A 15,268-nucleotide genomic window follows, 5' to 3' on the forward strand; every position below is an offset into this window, starting at 1 on the left:
GCACGAGGCGTGCAACTTTACGCCAAAAATAAATATTCTAATAAATCTCTTGCATTCTCATAAGTAAAGGAAGATCTGCGGGTTTAGCCCATTGAATACTCCGTATGCTATATTTTCTGCCTAGCGCCTGCTGTTATAACGGGTACATGATGACTGCAGCCAAAGAACCTCCTTCCGTTGTTTACTTCAAGCGTTAAGTAAACAACCTGGAGTAATTCGCAGCTAGTTCTATAGGCAACAAGCTTCTTCACATACAATATTCATTACGTCCTTTCGTTAAATAATAAAAATGATATTTTCGCTTCCTTGTCTACTTATAAAGCTTATTGTGCGATTGCATAACAAGCCATAGCAATTCTGAGTACTTTCTTCCATGAGCCTTAATTACCGTAAGCTCAAGATAATGATTTCTTATGATGTGCAAACAAAATAACTCTACTTTCTGATACAATTACGAGATAGATTTCGAAGCTATCCTTGACAGATACCGATATAGGTGTTACTGATAAGTGGCCTTAATGCCTGAATTTAGATGTCGTAAAACAGCGAGATTAGGCAATGCTAATTGCAGTAATTTATTTCGTGAGGAAACGATGAACCAAATATGGCGGGGTATTGAACAGATAATCTTATTTAGAGTTAATTCATGATTTAAAGTAGAAGCACAATACATAAATAGGGTGAGCTAAAATCCAAAAAAAAACAAGTGTCCTTAGGGTTATAAGTTTTGTATAAGCTTTTTTTCCTTTAACATAAAATAGCCTCATTGACTAGCAATATAAGAGGCACGACTTTTCAAGAAGTATTCGCGGACGTTGAGTTCTTCATCAAATTCGTACACTCTGGGCGCGTGTCTGTCCCACCCACTTTTTTGCTCAGGCACTACTGCGGCTAATTGGACCATCATCGCCAATTAGTCAACCGAAGGACCAACAAAGTTAGTTCGTTTGCTCAATACAGGTCGTTTCGCTCTGACTCCGTCCCTCAATACACAGCCATTCGTCGCCGACACCCCCCAAATCAGCTTTTCCGATGACCCTCCTTATTTATACTGTCATCGACGATTGGAGAGAGGGCCCTAGTGCACGCCGCTCAGCAGCCGACTGGGCGGAGCATCGCCCTCTAGCGGCAACCAACCACGGCAGTGATCACAACCAGCGCGGCGCAAGGCAGGCGAACTACATTATACGAAACACAAACCATGGACAATAGATCTGTTAGACTGTCCATCTGTTTTGTGTTTAGGTTTTGTGGGTCGAAGGCAATGGTCCAGGGATGACGATGGACTTGGGTTGGCCTGTGTGAATTCGCATCCCGCTGAATCGTGCAGGCCCACCTCTATTTCACTGGTCGCTACGCCTCTCTACGTAGCGCCTTCACCGTGAACTTCTGCTGTGAATAAATGGCCGTAGCAAGGAAATACAGTACAAGAGCGAAATACATAACTGAAAGTAGAGGAACAGCAACGTCCGGGGGAGGGGGCTCAATTTGCAATAGAGGAAAGGCGGAGGGCAGATAGTGGTTTTGAGGTGAAGTTGGGACTTCCCAAGAAGCTAAGACGGAGGAAGATGCAGACCCCCTCACCAGCGAAAAGCTAGGCACCTGGAAGCTACGGTTCGGCAAGAACCGGTGGTGGCCGGCGGCGCTGATAGCCGGGGGAAGGGGTCGTGGTAATTCAATATGCCGCCATCGGCGCTACCTATTGCTGGAGCAACGTGGACTGCTGCTTCCGGTCGTAGTTGCTATAGGCGAGACTGTATGTAGTAGAGGGCTATGACTTCAGAAACACACCCAGTCCTCGTTTTTCCTTGATAGGAAAGCCGGCATCCGCGCTGAATATCAACAGTAAGTTGTGTCTGTACGTCTGTGTATCCTCGAGTGCGTGGGTCTGCGGCCTGCTAGAACGAATAAGCGGACAAGGAGAATTGCCTGTCGTCATTTCTCAACCGCAGTACAAAGGCGAAGAACAAAAGCACTGGGATAATGCAAGCTGTTCGACGGTAGCTTGAGGTTAGAGCACTGGGGCGTTGCAGGACAGGCATGGTACCGAAGTGGGACATTTCAAGAGGCTTTGTTCGCTTCAAGTGTTGCCATTCAGCGCAGCAGCAGCTACAGAGCAGCCACAATTGTGCCTGTTCTCTATGCAGCTGCCTGGCGCATGACGCTCACCCAGACACACACATATACTAAACGCACGGTTCGTCACTTCAGGGACTTCGCTTCTACACTACTATTATATACCCGTATCCCTTATCGGTGTACAGTTTGTAAGTAACGCGCGTGAGTAGACTTCGGCGGCGGCAGCAATCGCGGCGGCGGCGGCAGCGGCAGCGCGAGCGGCGGCAGGAGCGGCGGTGGCGGCGGCAGGAGCGGCGGTGGCGGCGGGAGCAGCAGGAGCGGCGGCGGGAGCGGCGGCAGCAGCAGATCGCCGGCAACTGAGCCCTCTCATTTCGTTCGTGGAGTTCATTCGTTTTGTGGTCTCTTGCTTGCCGCATCGTAGTGAGCGCACGCGCATATATGAGCCTCGCGAGCGAGCGTGGTACCACCAAGCGGGTCTCGTCCATAGACGTGTAGGCAGCTAGTTTCATCCAGTTGATGAACTGAGTTGGTGGTCGAGTTCAACCAAACTACGAGGCGACGGATAGCACCGCAGCCTACGCGAACTCGCCTGTGAGATGTAGGCGAGGCCAAGTGGGAAAGCCAGAGCGTGCGCTGGGGAGGGGCAGATTGCTTAAATTAAACTTCACTCATGTGCGCAAGTGCCCTAACCGACACGTGGACCACAAGGCGCTCCTCCCTCTACATCCCTTTTCCCGATGTCGTCCTATACGAAAAGGCGACTCGATGGCGTAGCCAACAATGGTAAACACGACTCACGATGAGTGCGTTCAAGAGTTATAATAGCAGAAGTGGAAAGAAGGTGAAAATACGGGTACGAGACGGAAGTTGATTAAAAGGACCTGGTAGAATACTCGCCGCGGGATAGGTGCGTAAGCCATTAATGAACAACGAAACAAATCGGCTGTTCTTGTCTCTTATGTACTAATTGAAATGTTGAAGTTTGACGGGCGAAAGGAACGTTTTAGGCTTCTTACAGGATGTATTCCAGTCCAATATATTTAAGCAGTTCAGCAGTGAAATTGGCCATTCACTGAATTTCCGAAAATTCTATCAAACACATCTAAACGCGTTTGTCTGTATTAGTCACTCATTGTAATTAATCACTGTCAACACCAAACTACGCTGTAGTTATGGCCGTCCGTGACTAAACCGTATAGCTCCTGGACGACGTACCAGTCACATGCGTAACGTATTTCAATGTCAAGAGTAGTCTCGCGACCATGTAATCTCAATTAAAAAACTCTTTGTCTTAGAATATGGTATCTTGACCATTTCATGAAATGATTCTAATGTTTATTTCATTAAAAAAGGCATAAAAATCCTTAAAAAAATTAAAAAAGGGTGTCTCGGACTTTTCTATTAACTATATTTATCTACCCAATGTGGCACGAGTTGTGGTACTGTGTTCAGGTCTCGTAATGAAGAGATTGCATCTCTGCAGTGATACAATGCTTTACGACCGCATCCGAAACTATGGAAAGACAACTGACGATGAAGTTTCTTGATGACAAAAGAAGAAAGCCTTACTCCGTGGCGTATGTAGCACATCCGAGCGGCGGCAAAGTTACTTCATACGAGTGTCTTCGTTTCGTATCGTGTTAGCCATCCTATTACCCTTCGATCAAGAATACTCTCAAGCATTATAGTACCTGCATCTGTTAGTTATTTCACGGTGTGTACCTTGTGATATATAGAATCTGTATATTCTAATTCTGGCCATCCTTATCTATTAAAACGTTTAATGTTCACTTTAGTCGGTGGCGCTTTCAGCCCTGTTTGACCTTTTTGTACTTTGCTTTCTAATCATGGGAATACAGGCATAGATCGTAAATGTGATCTTCAGCAAATGAATCACACTGTGAAAGTTTAATTTCCGCGTGTCGATGCGTGAACACATCACAATGCTATATTGAGGCGAGTCGCGAATTTACATATGGCCTGGACGGCTCATCGAGGACCTTGAGACGATATATAACAGTGACTACGTATAAGACCCTGCTACCAAATACACCCGACAAAACATCTCCTTTCACTTTTCCGGTTGACTTTTTATTTTTCTTAGGATTTCAACAGGAAGATCCTTGCCATATGGAAGGAGGGATTTTTGCTTCTCTTGTAGTAAGTTGTTGAGCTCAGAGTTAGCTTAGGCAAACAGCTCAACGAACACCGTACCATTATACACACAATGCGTCCCATTGTAAGCTAAGTTAAAAATTGAACATGTTACGTAAAATAAACCGGAAAACTTTAATATACTGTATTTGTTTAGAGGTTGATATAAACCGAATAGTTATTAAGGCCTATAAAAAAATCAGTGGCAAATGTCAAGTGGCTCAATAAACGTATGTATTAATGGAAAAATATATTTGTTTCTCAATTTTTTTTTTCTTAGCCTAATTTACAAGTGGTAATTATTAGGGTGGATTTGCAAAAGTCAACAGTGTTAGCTAGCTTAGGCCATCGCATGTTCTCATAAGTACAAAACAATCTCCTACAAGCATGGTATGAACAGATCCTTTTCTCACACGGATTGACTTCAATCAATATAGGTTTTCCTCGTAATTTGACAACAACAATTATACCACTTTTGGAATAATACGTAGAAAATATTTTGAAAAATAAAACGTAATTAATTGTTCCATTAAGGAAAACATATTACGAGAGTTGTCGGTCTTATCAGATACAGCTTATGTAATTTTTCGAGGATTTCCTTTTGGCGAGAGACTAGAACGTGTTCGAGTCTAGGCAAAAACGATTTAAACCAGGATAAGCTTGCAATCAAAAAAAGTATTTCTAGGTCAAGTTCAGATTCAGAAACCTTACACTTTTTCTATACTATGAGCATATTCCGAAGGCCTAACTATTTTTCTGCATAAAAACCGACTCATCATTATTATAACGGCCATACGTTCATGGCAGTTACGTCAATGGCGAGTCACTGTCATAATATAAGGGAACCGTTAATCCTGTTATTGGGACTCGGTGAACCGAAACGTAAAATTATACGGTTTTTAGAAGGTCCCTAAATCTGTTTTATAAATAACATCTGCTGTAGTGTTTGGTACTGCTATCTCCTTCATTTTCAGTTTATGTATGCGGAAGCAGAGAGCATAAATTAACCGAACGAATTTACTTGAATGATGGCAATGTGAGCATTGCCATTATTTTCATTGTCATCGATACATTTGTGTAAGCGGTTAGCCTCTTTCTATCCCCTCAGAATGTTCTAGGCTTGGAAGCTTAGCAACGGGCCTATGCTACAGGACACAAATAGACTCGCAGGCACAAACATCCATGTACGAACAGCGCCAACAGGACGGCATCGTCAAAACATGTATTTGCTGCTTGGTTGGACGTCGTTTCCGCGCGCTTGATTTGTAAGTGGAGTTCAACTCGCTCTTGAGTTTGAGAGGCGTTTGCTTGTCCGGTTTATCTTGCGTGTCGTTTATTCGGCCAAGCAGCTGTCCACTTCAGCTGATTTACGCAGACTACGGAATTGTGGAACCAGCGGAGAGAGCACTCTTCTGAACGAAAAAAGAAGTAGATGACGCTAGCTGGCACCGTTGTCGCCGCCGGTAAGGCGAGGTGTCCCCAAAGGGGACGCCCTCGCCTTAGATTGGTGGCTGTACGGCCGCCGTATTTGCCCCAGCAAACGAATGTATTGGACGCCAACAATATTGGTATTTCCTTGTCTATCTCGGGGGTGATATCATTGTCAAGATCTCAACAAGATAAGAGCGGATGAACAACCGCCAAAAAGAAAGGCCTGTATCGCTATACGTCCGTGCTTAGCGGACCGATTGCAACTCAATATCTGGATATCGTAGTTCGCAGACGAGGCGAGGCGAGGGCTGGCAACGGGATGGGCTTGTTGTTTGAGGATTATCGCTGCTGGACATCAAACAACACAGTGAACCGAATTTATCGCCCAATAGTGGACGAAATGGGAAACAATAGGAGACGGAGGCAAGAACCACCGATCGTCGCCATCGACAAAAACATCGGACGTCGAAGGACCAATGGGTAACGAGGAACAACAGAAGCAGCATAAAAATAAAAGGATAACAGATTTTCCCCGTTATCCGTCGGCCGCTTATGACTGCTGGGCCTTCTCCGGTAGAATCATTTCGTGTAATGACGACGACGATAACACTAACGAACAACACGAAGGATTTGTGTAGCAGAACATTGTCGCATTTCTAACACTTAAAGTTTAGCCCCGTTCTCGCTTCGTTTGCCTTATGTTCCTCGACGCTCCTTGCTAAAAAAATCATAAGTTCGCAAGTGTGAAGATGAAAGAGGAAATATGGTCTGTGAAGGTAACCATGGGTCCCTGGTTTTATAGCTGTATAGTACTTCGTAAGTGCATATAAGTTACTGGGCTTGCACGCTTGAATGAAAGTTATTCAAATCTTAGATTTATATAACCAGTACAAATTTTCTATTGAAATGGCACTTCGATCTTGGGTATCGGGTTATACTATTTTTTTTTTTAATTGTACACTTGTTTATTTAAATAGCCAGCTGTATTTTGTTATGGATAATGAAATTTTCCTGATTTTCCATGCTGAACTCGCCATATTATTGTAAAACGCGCTTTACGAGCTGTTTGCACCACGCAAAAAAGCTCAAGCAAATTCCAACTGTTCCACCTAACCTAAATAAACTCGTAAAGCTGCGTAGGGCACGAAACAAAAAGTGGATTTTTACCCCCGCATATAGAAAAATAATAGGATAAGTACAATACCTTATTATTATATACACATATATGAATGTAGCCGAAAGGCAGGCCGATAGGCGGGCTTCTTGTCTGAACGCATTCAGGAATTTGTTCTTGAACACGGTCAGAGGAGCTTGTCAGTTAAGGACAACTCATTAGATATTGATTACAGACGAATTCTCCGAGCAAGATAATCTAGACAATTTTTCTGATTATGGTGTTCGTTCTAGCTTGAAAATTGTTAGCACACATTAGATTTTTAGAGAATTATCTGAAAAGTGCAAAAGTTAAGAGTCGACCGCATCTGTTTCTTGTTGATCGAAAGACGAGTTTAAGTCATTCGTTTCACTGCTTGAAGATGAAGGCATTTAGCTGTGCCTAACCCAGCTGCTTGCTATTTGACGTAAAGCAGATATAGTTCAATATTTGGACCGCCTCGCGAAGTGTGCCTGATGATTTTTTCTCTATATAGTTTGCCTCCGTCTCTGCTTTTCCGGCGTTCCTGTCATCGATGGCAATGATCACAACTCAACGTCCCATCTCATTCAATCTGTACACTCGTATATGGCTAGGGAAGGGTAGTCACACCAAACGTCTGCCTAGAGAAAGTCTTTCGATCCTCAAAGAAAACGCAAAGCCAGCTTTATATATAGATATATATTGTTTATGTGTCTAGGTAGGCTACAGATTCTACACACAAACGCCTAGTTGGATTGGGGTTATTGAGCTGGGTCGCTGCAAGAGTAACACCGTATACCGTGGACGTTTGCGCATCCATCTGTATCCTCGCACTACCTATAATCCAGCAATAGCTAAGAATAGTCCACAACTACGATTAATACTACATGTGAGATGATAAGGTACGGTACACAATTGACCATCTATAGAGGTAAAGGCGGCAGGAAGCCGAGCTAGCTCGCTTGGCAGCGGGTGCAATAGCCAGCAAAGAAGAAAGTGAGCGACATCAGATTATGGGTGGTTGCACTGAGAGGAAACAATGGACACACGGAGAAAGCGGGCACACTGCAACGAAAGGAATGGGCCATAAACTAGCGTCGAGCAATGTAAAACTGTGAACAAAAGAGCACGACTAGACAAAGCGAAAGGTAGTGTAAACACGGGTCTCCTCCACACGAAAAGACCTTAGTAAAGTGGTAGCGGGCGGAGATCTGGAAAGAGAAAAGATCAAATAAGCTGTCATATGAAAATTATAACAAGTTCCAAGTTCAAAGAGAGGTAATAGGGTTATCTTAGGGAAAAGCGGACGCGATGCTCTATGGAATATAGCATTTACTGATAGCAACAACACATAGCAAAATCTTCAATAAAAAGAGGCTATAGGTAGAAAAAATAAACAAAAAAAGCGTATCTCCGTAATAACGTTCTGTAACCCATCCTCGATCGAGGGAAACTTGGATTAGACATGTATATAAAATTTTTTACATATGCACACGCTTCTGACTTGTACACAGGTCTGTATGTATTAACATGAGTCAATTTGCCCCTCAACCAATCAAATTTACGACAGAGATCTAGCCATGCCTATGTCTTATTTTCATGCCGAGTCGTCCCTTTGAATCTAGAGGCCTGTGTTTCTCAAAGGCTCCCGCTGGGGTCTTCCTTTGCACAGCAACGCACTAGGGCCACTCGAAGCAATTGCTGCTTGCCGACATGTTTCTGCCCTCCCACACGGTTGAACCATGCACAGGGATGACAGTGCAGGCCTGAACTGACTATTTGGCTTCACCAAGCCGAGGCAGAAGTGGAGGGTTTCGATCGCTGTAAGGTACAATACAGGTGGAAACTGAGGTGATCGTTTGTTCTCGAAACCATATAGGCGGCGATAAGCCTGGCCTGAAAGCCCGGTAAAGTTGAGGAAGGAATAGCCGGGCAAGCGAGAAACTATTTTCGTCATTGGCCTTCCTTCAAAGAAACCGACGCCCTACCTTTCTATCCTGAAACTGCCTCAGGCTACGAGATAGAAAGCGGTGCTTTGGAGCTTTCGATCAAAAAGCCCGAAAGTCGAACATCAGAACATATTGAGGGCCTACCCCGGGCAAGCAGTACGCGAATCCGATGAGGGTGGACTATTGCAAAAGATAGTCCAGATAATCCAGCCCCCATCACGTTTCTCATGCCCATCCCAGCGAAAAGATATCATCGTTCGCAGGAACGACACGTTGCAGTTTATTTTCTGACGTTGGATCTATTTCGGCATATATATGCCATACGAAGATTGCACCAGAGCGATTAAGCACGAATTGCGATAATTGGGTCATTAAGGGCCACAGAACTATTGAACTTTTGTTATCATCAAAAGAGATTCCAAATTAAATAGTGTGTCAGATAAACTGAATCAGAGCTATCATCCTTATATAGCTTTCTGTCTATATATAATTCTTTCTCCCTATATAATTCTGTCTCTTTTTGAATTGAATCAGGACCGTCAGGCCATTTCTGTTCCTATTACTCAGTATACGTTTGGACGACTAGTAGTTTCTTTTGAAAACGGCAAAACATCGCAAACCGCGGACTATCTATATTCACTTTGCTCGACATTATCAATGACTCGTTTGGTTTTATGCAGAAAGAGACTTCTAACGTCACAATCTGGCTAAACACAAAAGCTTCACCTCTCGCAAATAACGGTTATGAACTACCAGAGCCGTGGGATTGAAAAATATTATAAGAAATAGCATACCACTATGCATTATATAATATTATTTAATGGAAATGGGTTTTCCTGAAAATGCAATTTTCCTGCTGTGAACATATTTACCTGATATTCGGAACTTACAAGATTGCCGTAGCAATTACAATGTATGAAACAAAGACTTCGTGATAAACTTGCGTCCGGTAACTCGTATTCCCTAGAAGTTCCGCCACGATCAATAACCAAGGGCTTCGCACCAAACAAAGTGAGTCTTTGCAGGAAACAACGCAATAGGAATGCGCTAATTTAAATAAACTTTAATATCATCATTTTCTTCCAATCAAATTATAGTTAGCCTACCAATATTAATAGAAGATTTCGTCAAACGGAATCTTGGACTCCCCAGTAAATCGCAGTGTTGGATTGGGCTCGCTTAATCTAGAGGTGCCTAGAACATTGGTGTAAAAAAGAAAGACCATTGTTTGTCCAGAATATTCGGTTCTTATACTGACAAATCCAGTAGTAGGCTAATTTTGTGGCTGGAACGTAGAATAGATATTCATTTTGCCCTAAGGGCAGGAACGTCGAAAAACACCTCCGCCTTTCGTAAAATTGTATAATTCTATATTTGCCAGAAGACGCTTCTTTCTTGTCCACCCGCTTTGTTAGAAAGATTCTATATTTGTTTATATTTACAGCTATGTACCTGAATCTGTCTGTCCTACCTGGAACACAAGGCTACATTCTCACACGGCTTACACCTGCCTACTGTGCCACAGGACTCGTCATTATCATCATGAACATTGTTCGTTCATTCGTTATGATGGCCTGTCTACGGGACAGCGCGAGCTGCTAAACCCGTCTAGAAACTAGACTAGCCCATGATGTGGGCTAACAACCCCGATAAATTTTTGTAATTGAGTTTGAACGCCTGGCAAGATCGCTTGCTTGGTGTCGTTCCCAAAGCGTGCTTTGCCTTTTCTTTCTAGTTCGCGCCATGTTCTTTCTAAGCTCTGATCTACGCCGCCCCCGCCGGCGGCTCGACATTAGCCTGTTATGACGTAAAGCCCTAAGTCCGATTAAAGACTCGACGGGCAAGGTCTAAAGAAGACCAACATCCCGTTGATGTTAACGTTGTCCTACTGGAAGCGGCGGCCATGACGATACGACCAAACGAAAATAGACGTTCGTTTGCTGTCTTTCTTTCTAACTCACCTTCGTTTCTGAAGAGGTCTCAACCGATAGACGGCTAGGAGACTGCATGGGGTGATGAAGTCATGCGCGACGAACCCTTCGCATCGACTCAACATGAGAGAATCCTACCGTCAACATTCCGCCTACATGCTCTCGCGGAAAGGACGGAGCCAACCTAACCGTATCTAGGTAGTGACAGTGCCACCAGGGGTGACCGGGAGGCTACCAGGACCCTCGCATAGAGGCACATTAGGCAAAAATTCCCGTACGCCTTCCATACTAATACACACCGTAACCACTGGACTGACGAAGGTCAACTTGTCTAAGCAGTGCGCCCTACCAGCGTACAACAACACCGGCAGGTTGCGGTGTCTCGTCCGCGCGATATTCTCTCGGGCAATAAGCACAACAATGTTACACATGCAACGGTGCTGTAATTGCACAATGGCGGACAGAAGAGAGAGAACCGGGAAAGCCAATTGCTCCGCTGACTGCAAGGCGCTGATAGCTGATTCGCAGCGCAAGAGGGCGCAAGAGTTACGCCTGCCTCGCGTCTACTGACCGCGAATTATGATCTCTTTAGAACATGGCGAACACAAACATCAAAGACGAGCCGCCTCTTGATCTCCGCCGGCAACACTCTTACGGCCGCGCATGTTACTCTACTCTGTATGGAAAATGCAGTGTACATAGAAGGAAAGCGAGATAGCCATTGTCGACGACGGCTACACAGGTTAAACCGAGTTAGCTACCCTCGCTAGAGGATAACCAGTTACTGAATCACTCAGGACTACCGTTAATTCATCTACCTAGCTACCCCCCACCCACCAACGTCCACTTTACTTGCGAAGACCTCGCTACCTTCAGAACGTCGAATTTTCATAGGTGCTGGCTAAATGTTTCAGGAATGTCAGATCGATTCATTCGGAACAAAGCCAGCAATAATCATCCAAAGGCAATTTTCGGAGAGCGCGTCCCCTTGTCGCGATTACGAAAATGCCTTGCCTTTTGGAAAAGATCGTGGCATTACAAGTCTGCCTACGCTATTGCCCATTAATAGAAAGAAGTATCATTTTTGTAAACTTATTTTTCTAGCTTAATTTTAGCACGACATCAATCACGAGTTCATCCACCACAAAGCTAATTTACTCTCTTTCGTGACAAATAACTTTAGACCATATCATGGGGGTCAATCGACGCAAAAACTTTGGGCCATATTTGGTCTCAATAAAGGCCATGCCTCGATTGATCCCACTTATGAAAATGACGACTTCTTATCAACGTGACCTTTATTTTAGAGGAAAACTTAATTGCAAACGAAAAATAAAAACCGGGGCTGCGTTTTATTTACGTCTACTTCAGAAATTATTGAAAAAAGTACATATTTTAGTTGTTAGGCTCTTTAATTTGTGATTTTCAGACGTCAGTTCATCACAGCAGCTTTCCTTATATCTTATAGCTCGTGATAGGGTGTATTCGCTCTTTGGCCCCTAAAACAACATAAGCACATAAACGAAACAGTGGCTAAAAGAACAGGGCCAGTCCGCTTATCCGCACTTATGCCTTGCTTAAACCTCCCTTCCCGCCGATAAATACAAAGTACACAGGAAAGGCAAAACCTTTCGTTCTTTTGTTCCTTCTTTCTTCGTTGACACATACCTTCCCCTATATTGTTCTCTGCAGAAATTAATCGTTCTCTATATATCCACATGTACATATATGTGTATGTGTCCGTGTATTCAAAGGGCAGCTTTTGTATAAAATATATATATATATATATATATTAATATAGATAATGTATAAAATATAGATAATGTTTCGTTGTGTCATCTTCGAAAAATGATGCCCCGCCTTACACTTTTTCTGATGTAATTTACGTAGGCTACTATCGTGTTGCGTACCACGTACGCGTTGTTTTTCCGTCGAGCTGCTATCTGTTCCCTTAAACAGAGTTCATTGCAATGGCAATAAAGTCGACCGTCCGGCCGCTCTCCTATGTCCCTGATGGTAATCGTTCTGAGACGTTTACTGCTGCCGGTCCTGCGTGAAAGTCGAGAAACCTAAACCTTGTCAACATCGAATAGATGCTTTCGAAAAAACAGGGTAACTGACTTGTCCATGCCACTGGGTCCGATCGGGACATTATTTAGTTTGCTGAGTCTGAGATCTATCGTGATAGATTCATCGAATCGTGAGTTGGTTGCCTGTTATCAACTACAGACCAGTTATTCTTTAGCCGCAGTCTTGCATATAGTCATGTCGCGGTATATGGGTAGCAGGAGAAATTCTGTCTTCTACAGATAGAGGACCCTGCTGTTGCCATTACGCTTTCAGTCGTAGCAAGGTGGTAGGCCTTTCAGTAGAGTTGATGTTCTCAGATTAGTCGTCTTCTTCGTCGGGCCTCCTTCACCCACTCGTTCAATACAGTGTACCTATGGATTTCTCTCGATGCTATTATAGTGATGTTCCGTTTGTGGACAGTTGAATATGTTTTCTCTGTGGCTGTGTAGGGTTCTATAGAAGCTTGTGTTTAACGTCGGCGTGGGTAGAACGCTGAATATAAAGTTGGACGACGACAGTCGTTTTATCAATAAGGAGGCCGGTACTCCCGGCAGCTGCCCGCGCTTTATACCCTGTCCCGAGCCTCCATTCTTCTAATAGGACGGCTGCCAGACCAAATATGCTGGTAGCTCTTGTGGCCGCCACTGCTTCAGCAGAGGGCGACTGCAAAGGGCAGTTGTGGAAGCGGACAAACCCGGGTAGCTCCTGTCGCGGCAACGGGCGCGATAGCCAGCCATCTTCACTGGAGGGTTAGTGAGAGCCCCAGTGAGGATGGTTGAGACAGCTCGTCGCGCAGCGACAGCATTACTTTCCCAACGTGAAGAGATTATTCCTGTTTGAAGTTTGGCTCGGGGACGGGAAAGAAAGTCAATGGGGGAAAGATGATGGCTGTGTACCACTAGTCGTGGTTGTAGAGAAGCCTCAAGTTAAGCCGCGAGCAGACCGACACATTTTGGTTAGATGAAGTACGTAAAGATTTTAGTGTCAGCTCGGTCGGTAAGCATACGCTTATACGTGTCGTAGCAGCCGTTCATCGATCCGTTCATTCGTCCATTGCACCTAATTCTAGGTGGGCATCGTGCGTCGATTGGTACGTTACTCACAACTGCTGGATAAACATTGACTATTTGGGAACAGGAACAAATCGTTATAGCGCTATGTTTGTTCTGTCTGATTTGATAAGATTTTTTTCGGACAAAATTTGGGTTCTTTTTTATAATAAGCTACTTGCAATGATCCAAGTCATTGCACGTAAAAATATAAGCATTTTCACGTTAAAAGTGCCCAGTGGGCATCGAGATTGGAAAGTCTACCTGCTGAAAATCGTATACATACGTACGTGTTATCACAGAAATATGTTAAATATTGTCTAGCAACTGGGAGGATATGACAGACGGATTCGTTGCTTCGGTATTGTTCAACTCACAACCTACTACAAGCTGGAAAAATTTCCGTATATAGGAAAGAACGTTTCCCTGGCACAATAGGGCTTAACTGCTCACTGAAATGGAAAAGTAAGTATTATTATTACATCACAGTAAGAATGCATGTATAGTTATCGGGAGGTAGTTAATTATGTGTCCATGAGAAAACTTCAGTTACTTCATAGTTGTCTACTATGAAGCAAACAAATAGCGAAATGCCCCTTATTACTCGCAATGACTACGACCAGCTTTCGTTCGTTCTATTCCAGCTTTTCACCTTCCGCGACTCGTTCGTAGGCAGTTAGGCGGGCGTTTAGCCCCAGGCAATCGTGGAGTGATTTTACCAATTAAACTGGCTCGTAGGGGAATAGTCCTCGCATGGTGATAGGCGCCTGCTCTCTGGAGCCACTCGGGGACAAGGGCAGGCCAGGGTAACACTGCAGACAAGTGATCGCGTGCAGCTTCCCCCGAATCTTGTCTGCGTGACGGTCGAACTAATTGGCCGGAGCTTCCATTGCTAAGCGTGGAAAGGCAAAGGCTGCCAACACGGCCTGTCTGCTCAGAGCAAGGCAAAGCTTATAAGAAAAAAGAAGATATTCCAAACCAAAAGACTTGTCTCAATGAATTGCAACAACGTGTTCCGCTTGACCTAGGAAGCTTACCAATTACCTTGGCACTTTGCAGAAGATGGTATACACACAGTGTACACAATTCACTGATTGTTAGGTATCATAATCGACTCATACAGGTTTTAGCTTACGAACAATTGTCCGTGTGCCCTGTCCATGCATATATTTATAGTCGCGACAGCGTATTGTGCAGCTCAGTAAGCCAAGAGTTGAGCCACCACCGTTAGGTGTTCTGTATTATTATTTTTTTCCGTTATTACGGACGCTATTTCTCATGTGCTCAGATATGATGTTTGACGCTGTGCAAACAAATATTCATGCATGTCAATCTGGAAATTTACATTGCACTTAAAGTTTCTTATCGACTTTCTGCCTGCGTTTACTTGCGATTGTCAGACTGGAGAGCTGACTAAGATCCGGAAGGGTAAGAGAAGAAAATGCCACACACGTTTATAAATACATGTGA

At 44.0% G+C, this 15,268-nt stretch overlaps 1 long non-coding RNA gene across 1 annotated transcript; it reads left to right on the forward strand.

Annotated features, from left to right (window-relative positions):
* Window positions 1-2,488: 2,488 nt before the first annotated feature.
* On the forward strand, window positions 2,489-4,484 carry LOC111272787 (uncharacterized). Its single transcript, XR_002687722.2, has 2 exons — window positions 2,489-2,986; window positions 3,532-4,484. It is a non-coding gene; the product is annotated as an uncharacterized LOC111272787 (long non-coding RNA).
* Window positions 4,485-15,268: the final 10,784 nt, after the last annotated feature.

The sequence above is a fragment of the Varroa jacobsoni genome, unplaced genomic scaffold (genome assembly GCF_002532875.2).
Source record: "Varroa jacobsoni isolate VJ856 unplaced genomic scaffold, vjacob_1.0 contig03262, whole genome shotgun sequence".
Lineage (NCBI taxonomy): Eukaryota > Metazoa > Arthropoda > Arachnida > Mesostigmata > Varroidae > Varroa > Varroa jacobsoni.